Source organism: Anas platyrhynchos, chromosome 15 (genome assembly GCF_047663525.1).
Source record: "Anas platyrhynchos isolate ZD024472 breed Pekin duck chromosome 15, IASCAAS_PekinDuck_T2T, whole genome shotgun sequence".
Classification (NCBI taxonomy): Eukaryota; Metazoa; Chordata; class Aves; order Anseriformes; family Anatidae; genus Anas; species Anas platyrhynchos.
In genome coordinates, this window is record NC_092601.1 from 16,701,029 (window position 1) to 16,707,028 (window position 6,000).

The 6,000-nt window shown below is 58.8% G+C and overlaps 1 protein-coding gene across 1 annotated transcript in view; it reads right to left on the reverse strand.

Annotated features, from left to right (window-relative positions):
- LOC101803171 (ATP-sensitive inward rectifier potassium channel 12) overlaps positions 1 to 5,405 on the reverse strand; it is a 28,085-nt gene extending 22,680 nt beyond the window's left edge. The window contains exon 1 of the mRNA XM_013098325.5: positions 4,322 to 5,405. The gene's annotated coding sequence lies outside the window, so the exon portion shown is untranslated. The remainder of the gene's footprint in view (positions 1 to 4,321) is intronic.
- Between the last annotated feature and the right edge of the window lie 595 nt (positions 5,406 to 6,000).

Here is a 6,000-nt window from a genome sequence, read left to right on the forward strand (position 1 = left end):
CTGGGTGACCCCAAACCATCAGGACAGAGCTGGGGGGGGGGCCCTGCACACCTCCCTGCCCAAACCCTGCTCCTGCTTGCCCCAAGTTGAGCTGGAGGGGGACACCGGGCGAGTGCCACCACGAGCACCGGGGCCACCTGCGGCTCCTGTCCCCAGGGCAGCTCCTGGGTGTGCATTTCTCAGTCCCAATTACGTGCTGGCCCCCAGCCAGACCACAGCATGGCACCAAGGCCTTTCCTCCGGGTGCCCCGTGCCCCATGTGCTCGCACCCTGCCTCAGTTTCTCTCCGAAGGAGATTTCTCTCCGAGGAGGGCAGAGAAGTGAGCGCGGATGCCGGCGGGGTCCCTATGCACCCTCCCCACCCAGACACCCCAAAATTGTGACCGGAGCAGGGCTCCCTTCTCTGCCCCTGTCCCCATCCTCTCCTTCCCCAGGGTGGCAGCACCCAGGGGATATTTCAGCTCCCAGGGTGGCAGGAGGAAGCTCCCCAAGGCAGCACCACTGACCACCCCCTGCCAGCTGCCACCACCCTCCAGGGCACACCTGCCCCCGGAGCATCCCCCCCTTGTCCCCAAAAAGCAAAAACCCAGGGATATGGGGGACACAGGGACATAGGGACATGGGAACATGGGGACATGGGGACATGGGGACACGGTCTCGGCACCGCAGCTCAGCCGGTGGCAGTGGCAGCAGAGCAGACTGCAGCACGGCCGTTACGTAAGCCCGAGCTGGCTCCGGGGATGTAGGACACCGGGGCTGTCCCCCAGCCCACCCGGGGGTGTCCCCCCCCACCCCACCTCTGTCCCCGAGGCTCTCGGAGCACCATGGGGATCCCCAACCCCTCAGCCTATGCTGCGGGGGGCTTGGGGTGGCCTTAGGGTTGCTGTGGCCCTACAGAAGCTCATGGCAAGGGGCAGCAGCAGGGGGATGTGTGGGGGCACAAGGGGGGTGGTGCTGTGGGGTGGGAGCATCCTGGGGTCAGCATCCATAGGGACAGGATACCTGGAGTCTGCTCCCCTGGGGACAGCACCCCTGGGGACAGCACCCCCCCAAGATAACCTCCTTGGGGACAGCACCCTTGGGGACAGCACCCTTGGGGACAGGACCCTTGGCATTGGCATCCCAGGGAGCAGCATCCCTGGTGCCCCCAGCACCAGCTGGGGAGCCAGGATCAGGCCTCTCCAGAGCTAACGAGGAAACCTTTCCCCTGCCCCAATGCCACCTGCCCTGAAGGATGGGGACAGGGACCCCACGGTCCCCCAGCCGTGTGGCCTCCCCCATCTTTCCCCCAGGCATAGCCTGGACCCATCCGTTTCCATCTTGGGGGGGGAGGGAGAATAAAAAAGAAATAAATAAATAAAATCCCAGGCTAAGGCTCCTGGCAATAGGAGATACCAGAACAGGGAATTAATGTTAATTAATTCATAATGACGCCGAGATAGTGATACCAGATGCTTCAAAAGTCCAACGGGGGAATCTGAAAGAGCTCGGCAAAAAAAAAAAAATCCCTCGCCCACCGGCAGCCCTGCCTCGCTGCAAGCTGGGAGCGAGGGAGGGAGCTGGGAACCGGGGATGGGGCCGGGAGCACGAGAGGAACGGGGACAGAGGGGCACGTCCCCGCGAGGTGATGGGCACACGGCCAGCCAGAGCTGTGGGGGCAGCACCGGGAACCCCCGAGCGCCCTACAGCCCCCCAAATCCCACCCTTGTGCCCCATAGCCCAGCTGAGATGCTGCAGCGGGGCCGTGTTCAGCTCCCCGTGTTCTCAGCAGGCTGTAGGATGCGTTTGCGTGCTCTGTGCCTGTGGGGTGGATGGAGGGACAGGCTCGTGATCCGGGGCAGGGACACAGGTCCTTCAGCAGCTGGTGTCCCCAAGCTCGGGGGACAAACCCCAGGTCCCGCAGCGGGTCGGCAGCACAAGGAATAGGCACAAATCGGGCTGTTTTCTCCCTTCCCAAAAGCGCCAGCCCTCACCCTGGCCATGGCCTTTGGGTACAGAACCCAAAATGGGCTGGGTGCAAGCCAAGAGGTGCAGAAGAGCCTAGAAATGGGCTGCAGCCCCTGTGCCCCTGCCAGGCAAAGCTGCACGCACCCACCCTGCAGAAATCCCAGCAGAGCCCCGTGCCCACCGCCTCTGGTCCCCCTGGTCCCCCCCCGGACAACACCAGGAGGGATTTTGCTGCCCTCACGGTGACGCAGCAGCACCCACATCCATCAGGACCCCCCCCAAAAAGGAGGTTTGGCAGGGCCAGCAGCAGGGCTACAGGAGGTGCCTGGTGCTTACATAAGGTGTCTGCGTGCCACGCACCCCAGCACAACGGGGAGGGGGCCAAACCCGTGTGTCCCCCCCTCGGTGACAGCCCTCCTGGCCCTTCCAGAGGCAGCATCCTCAGGGAGCACCTTCCCCATCCAATTCCCTACCCAGCAGAGCTTGGGTGAGGCTCCCAAATTTTTTTTTGGTTTAGACCCCAAATCCTGTCTCCCACCGGGGAGAAAACGCCGGTTTTAAGCTCATTTAAGTGCCATTGCCTGGAGAGCTCCTGCGAAGTTTCTCTGCAGAGGGGCCGGGTCCCTCCCCTGCTGCCCCCCAGGAGGGAGCTCACCTCCAGCTGCGGCCGTGCCACTGCCTGGGGACCGCCACCACCCTGCTGGGGTCACCTCAGGGCTCCAAAAAAATCCACTTGGAACTCGTAGGCGAAGCGGCTCTTTGGGATAAAAACCCAACAGAGACAACGAGGGATTTTAAAGCATGTCGTAGACCGGAGGCAAGAGGTAAAGTGGCCTTTGGGGTGCCTGCCCCAGCAGAGCCGGTGTTTTCCTGAGCTCCTTCGGCGCGTATGGGAATGCTCAGCGCTATTCCGGGCCTGGAAGGAGCCGTCGGGGATTTTTATTTTTGTTTTTTTAACCTTGTTTTCCTTATTTTCTGCCTTCACGGCTTTGTGCTCACACAAAGGGAATTTCACCTGCTGTTCAGAACAAAAGGACACGGAAAGTTTTCCAAGCACAGAGAAGAGGGATGAGGGGAAGGAGCTCTCCGGGAGCAAAACGAGTTGTTGCTGTTTGTTTGCAGCCAGCTGTAAAACATCCCCGGCCTTCAGTGCCTGCCAGAGCCACACAAGTTCCCTGTCCCCATCGGGCCACCCCAGCGAGATCCCCCAGATGCTGACAATGGGGGCTGCTCCGATTTGGGGTGCAGGGGGGGTGTGGGACAGCGGCAGGGTCACTTTCGGAGAGCAACACGCTGCTAAGTGCTTGCCACAGGCCCTATGAACACAGACGGATCAACCCCCTGGGTAAAAGCCATCCCCAAAATTTCCTGGCCCGGGCCATTTCTGCCAGAGCTTTCCCAACACCAGAGGTAAACAGCGCTAGGAAACGAAGTCATCGGCACGCTTTCTAAGAACAGGAATACAAAAACCCAGACCTGGTTCCCACCGCCAAACAGGTGGCTCGAAACCACCAGGGTACGGGGCAGGGGGGGGGAGAAGAACCCCGATTTGGTGCTGCTGTGCTCACATTCACTGCAAAACCCCCCCGGGGCTGAATCCTGCTAAGCACACACCATTTTCTCTCTTCCACGCTTTGCTCTATAATTAAGAGAGCCTGCTAAAAATACAAACAGCCTTCATGCACCCAGAGAAGGCGTGCAGGTGCTGCTAACTGGAGGCACTTTAGCACAGCTCATTTTCTGGACGATTTTTACTCGCCTGGCTCGCGCTCAGCGCCGATACTATTACAGTGATGCAATTATGCTGCTGCTGCTGCTGCTGTCGGCGGCGGCTCGCTTCGCTTTTTTTTTTTCCCCTGCGCTTTGCAGTTTGCATTTAAGCACCCCCCAAGCTCCCGGCTCGCCCCTCTCCAGCCTCACGGGAGCGGGCATCGCGCACGGGCATGTGCGTGCTCGGGGGCACAACCCCGCACGGGCATCTCCAAAAAAAACCACCTTGTGCAAAAGTTTTGGCTGAGAAGGCGAGCACGGCACCAAAGCTCCCCGAAAGGCAGCAGGAATCCTCGCCATCCAGGCAGGGAGGGGACCCGAGGCATTGGTTTGGTCTTGGGTTTTGTTTTTTTTTTGGCAAAGTCAAACCCACCCTGGCATTTAGGGCACGGTCACCAACAGGGAAAGGGGGAGTGAGGGTAGGAACTTCACCGGCGAGGCTGCTGCCACGAAACTTCCCCGTGTTATTCCTACGGTAGGGCTGCAAGAGGTGGAAGTGATTGACTCACTATGAGACTGCTGTTTTTGCCTCCGACCTGGGATCAGGCAGAGCTACAGGAGCGGGGGGAGCCGTGGCGCTGCCGCCCCAGGAGCAGGCACTTACCTCTCACTGCATCGAGCCCCCCGGCCCCGGGTCCTGCGGAGTTAGCTGGCGAGGGACCCCGCGTCCGCGCCGGTTTCTCCCAGGACCAGCATTCGGCTGCTGCTTCGTAGGCACAGACCCAAGCCCTCCATTGCAACCACACGAAAAAAAATAAAAATAAAAAAAAAAAAGATCTTCTTCCAAAAGAAAAAAAAAAAAAAAAAGAGCTTAAAAACAAACAAACAACAAAACACGTTTTTTTTTTTGTTTGGTTGGTTTCCCTGGAGAAAAATAAAAATAGATAGATAGAGATAAATCCCAGCGGCCAAGAGATCCAGACTCAGGTGAATTTAGCTTCAAACTCCCTCTGCGCTTTCAGAGGCTTCACCCTCAAATGGGCTCTGGAAGATGCTGGGGGCCCCATCGCTGCAAAAGTGTCATCAAATATCCTTCGGGCTCAACTCCGCTCCTGCCCGGGGAGGGAAGACTTCTTCGCTGCTGGATGCGTGCTGTGTAGTTGGCAGGGACCTGCCTGCTTCAGTCTCAGCGTGGAGGGTGGGTTGCTTGCTTGCTCGGTGGTTTGTTGTTTCTTTTTTTTTTTTTTTCTTTCTCTCTTTTTTTTTTTTGGTTCCCTCCGCTATTGGTTTCCTCGCTATCTGATCCTGAGCGAGCGCTGCAGCTCGGCGCTTCCCTGCTTTTCCCCAGCCGCTTGACAGGGAATGAAACGCAGACACCCAGCGAGACAGGCTCCGGCTTCTACAAAGCTCCACTCCCTCCTACCGCCTTTGTCCGCGAACAGCAACTCCTCCAACTCTGCCCGTAGACACAAGTGAACCTCTGCATCAGCACTTTCCTAATGGCTGCTTCGCCCGAGCCCTTCGGCCCTTCTTCTTCCTCTCCTCCACCTCGATTTTCCTCCTCCCTTGGATTTTTCTGGCCGAGCAGAGCCCCAACCAGCAGCGATGCTCCCCCCGGCTCCGGTTCAGCTCCCCGCTGCCGGCTGCTGGGGCCGGGGGCTCGCGGCCCCGTGCTCCATCACCGCCCTTTCTGGGCTCCTTCCACGAAAAATCGATGGTGGGCACGGCCACCCCGCAGCCTTCGCTCCCTTTTCGGCTCGTTTAGGGGCAGGAAAAAAAAAAAAAGCAGGGGGCAGGGGGAGGGCGGGGAAGTAAAGCCGCTTCTTTTTATTGCGGGCAGGGATTTTTTTTATTTTTTTTTTTAAGGTTGGTTGGAGTCCAAGTTTATTTCTTGGTGGTGAATATTATTTTAAGCTCTTTGGGAGGCTTTGGGTGTCTCCAGGTCACCCTGTCCTTACAAAAGTGAGGCCTTTTTGGAGAGGGTCGGAGCAAAGTCCTGCTCCGGCAGCCTCTTCCCCCAACGGTGGGCTCCCAACCCAAGCTGGCCCCCAGCCAGCAGGAGACACAAACCAGCCCCCGGCTGTAATATTTGCTGTGTTTTGCCTTCCCGGCACCATTTCTCCCTCTCTCCAACACCTCCAAGCTCCAGAACATCCCCAAGGCGAGGCCAGACCTTGCCGTCCTGCCCCAGCCTCACCCTATTGCTTGCACTAACCCCACAACGCTGACTTTTTACCAGCGCTTTGATATCCCTGGCTGGAAAACCCAAACCCCAGGGGATGCTCAGGGGGTCCGCAGCCCTCGGGGCCGGCTCGGAGGGTGACAAGCACCAGAGGTGCCGGA